Genomic DNA, 3,450 nt, shown 5'->3' with positions numbered 1-3,450 from the left:
ACGACGGTTGTACAGAAACTGCCTTAAAAAATAGTACGGTGGCATTTTTGTAATTATTGTTAGTTTTAGAGTATTTTACGACACACATTCTAAGACGGTCATTGAAAACCGTCTTAGAATGTTATATGTAATTAAATTCACTGCGGGTCTTAATAAAAACCCATCGTAATTGAGAAACAAAAAAAAGCAAAATGCGTCCTCCTCCTTCTCCTTTCGCGAACCCTAATTCTTGAACCTTCCTGCCTCCACTCAGCTGACCCTCTCATACTCTCACTCTCATACTCTCTCTTCTCTTTCTCGTAAGGGTCCCCATAGTGCACATGGGAGCTAGTGTTGACGATGAAACGAGAAAGAACACAAGACGTTTATGAAAAAGCGTGCAATAGCTTTCACTAATTTGGCAAAGAGACCTCCCATTTGCGGCAATGCAAACGCACCTCCTCTTTCCCTCATTAATTGAAATCGCTGCCCCAGATCGAGCAAGTGAAGAAGCTGCTAGCTATTAGCTATGGCTAGAGGAAAGATCCAGATCAAGAGGATAGAGAACACCACCAAGAAGGCCAACGAGCTCACCGTTCTCTGCGATGCCAAGGTTTCTATTATTATGTTCTCCAGCACTGGAAAACTCCACAAGATCGAGCAATCGTACGTTTTTTTTATTCTCTATCTCATCCAACAAACCCTACCTACCTATCTTCTCTCTTATGTCTTTTTCTTTTTTCAAGAACAAAGCAGTTCTTCGATCAATACCAGATGACTCTGGGAGTTGATATTTGGAACTCTCATTACGAGGTTCTCTCTTTTCTTTTCTTCAGATTTACTTCTGCCTGCTGCTTTGGAAGTTGTAATTGATAATATATTTTATTTTAATTGGTTGATTTGTCCCCCAGAATATGCAAGAGAACTTGAAGAAATTGAAAGAGGTGAATAGGAATCTTCGTAAGGAGTTTAGGTACATATATCTTTCATCACTTCGATCGATCTCTTTGGTAATGTTTTATTCTTGATATATATATATATATATATATATATATATATATATATATATATATATATATATATATATATATATATGCATGCACATGCACATGTTTTATTTAATTTGTTTACTGCTGGTGTTTGTTCATGGCTTAGGTAGAGAATGGGAGATTGTCTGAATGAGCTGGGCATGGAAGATCTCAGGCTCCTTGAGGAAGGAATGGACAAGGCCGCCAAGGTTGTTCGTGAGCGTAAGGTTAGATTAATTATATGTTCCTCTTTTTGCTTTACATGAGCAATCAGGCTAGCTACCCTGTGCATATGCTATTTGAAAACAAGAGTAAAGATCTTAAATTTTGTATATAAAAACTTGTTTGTGCTGTGTCTGCAGCACTTATTTGGTTAGAGATGCATAGCAGCACTTGTTTGTGTCTGCGGCAAACACAAAGGCGCCGCAACAGAGTCTTTGAATTCGTATATTAGTATTTCTGGCATATCTAGTGAAGTCTTTGAATTCTTGCTGGACTTATATGATGTCTTTCAGTTTTTCATTGGCCTTGTATTTTGTCTTAACAGTTGAAATCATTTTTATTTATTAACAAAATTCTAATCTCGAATGAGAATGAAACTAGACAATCAATTATGTATAATTGGTGCATTTAATGAGAAGAACATTTGGGTACTTGGTTGGTGACACGTGAATCTTAAATGTTGATGCAGCTTAGAGAACTAGTACTACAGGATATTGGTACTTATGACTAGCCAGTTGAAGAATGCCACTATTGCTGTCGATGCCTTGTCTGTATGGTAAGTTATAGGATTGAGTTCAAGGATTGTATTCTATAAGTACTTGGTCAGCCATGATTTGGTAACATGTTGATCTTTCCTGTAGATCAAGTTCTCAAAGCATATAGGCAGTTGTATTTGTTAGCAAAATGTTATTACCTTTTTGTAGATGTAGATTAATAATATCTTGTATGTATGACACAGATGCTGTGGAATTTTTTTCATGCGGGTCCACTTGTTACATGATGATATAAACAAAATACAGCTTGATTTAGTTCTAATGCTTCAAGAAATTATTTTTGAATGGCTAATCATCATCTTCTTTACCATCACACCATCTGCACCAGCTGTAACTGAAGACTTCAATTCTAAACTTTCATCACTACAAATAGGTAGGTTTTATGATGTTTTTATATATATTACATCACTACAGATGATAATTTACTTACGTTGACATGGAATTATCATTATAAGAGGATAGAGGCTCACAAGATTATTCCTTTTCTCAAATTTGAAAGAAACAACTAACAAATTAAAGACATAACATTTTTAAAATTAAAGACGAAAATTTGGAAGTAAATTGTTTGAATCAAGAAATACCGTCTCAATGTCTTCTAATTTGATGCCAAAATCTAAACTTGGAGTAAAATTTCGATTTGACTAAATTTAAGCAATAATATATGAAAGAAATAAAATTTAGAAATAAAATGTGAAATACATAACGTAGGAGAAGCCACTTGGGGCTTATTGAGAAAGACTGTAGGTCTTAGAATTCATCTCACCTAAGAATGACTACGTAGATTTATATTTTATAATGAAGGGGTGGATAGAGATTGGGATTTGTTTTAATAAGCTCTCCAATAAAATGCTTTCATTGTACCCATATTTTTATTTCTTGATATCTTAGCTGGAAATATGGTTAAAATGAGTGAGATTTGTGTCGCAATTATATATTGTAAACTGTAAAATTATTCAGCACAGTACAACTTATGCTCAATGGCAAAATATTACATATTTTGGCTCCTAGAGATTCCCAAATATTAGCAGTTAGTTACTAGTTAGAGAGTATGGAAAGACGGGTATAGCTTAAATAGGAGGTTGAGTAGGGAGTGGGATTCAGCTTTGTTAGAAAAGGGTGTAGTGGCTTGGTTGTAAATAGGCATACCTCAAAATTGACCTTTGGTGCTAATCTATTCTCATATAAAAATCTCATTGACCTTTAGAGTTTAATCCTGTTGGGAATTTACTATTTTTCTGTACTGATTATTCCTTTCAATTGCGGTGAGCTCGAGATGGATGTGTGATTGCATTATGAGTTATGACTTTTTGATCTTAGATTCTTGTTGCTTTGACAGGTGAAAAAGGGAAGTTTGATGAGTTGCTTGAGGATAAGGGTGTTAATATATTGATTGATCCAAAGGCCCTTATGAATGTCATTGGAACTAAAATGGATTTTGTAGATGACAAACTAAGGTAAATTTTTTCTTTAACACCTTTTCTTCATGTTAAACTTTTATTTTTCTTTTGTTTTGCTATTCTTTTTTATTGTATTGTGTTTCGGGAATGGGATGACAAATCTGTCTATGAGCAGTAATCCTATATTGGTTTGGATTTGGGATGCACATATTGATTTGGCACTAGTAATCCTATATTGTATTAATTTGCACTCTTTAATCTTTATGGTAT

At 34.4% G+C, this 3,450-nt stretch overlaps 1 pseudogene; it reads left to right on the top strand.

Moving 5' to 3' along the window:
* Positions 1-508: 508 nt before the first annotated feature.
* Positions 509-3,241, top strand: LOC100791659 (floral homeotic protein PMADS 1-like; annotated as a pseudogene).
* Positions 3,242-3,450: the final 209 nt, after the last annotated feature.

The sequence above is a fragment of the Glycine max genome, chromosome 12, assembly GCF_000004515.6.
Source record: "Glycine max cultivar Williams 82 chromosome 12, Glycine_max_v4.0, whole genome shotgun sequence".
Taxonomy (NCBI): Eukaryota; Viridiplantae; Streptophyta; class Magnoliopsida; order Fabales; family Fabaceae; genus Glycine; species Glycine max.
This window is presented reverse-complemented; position numbering and strand designations above follow the sequence as displayed.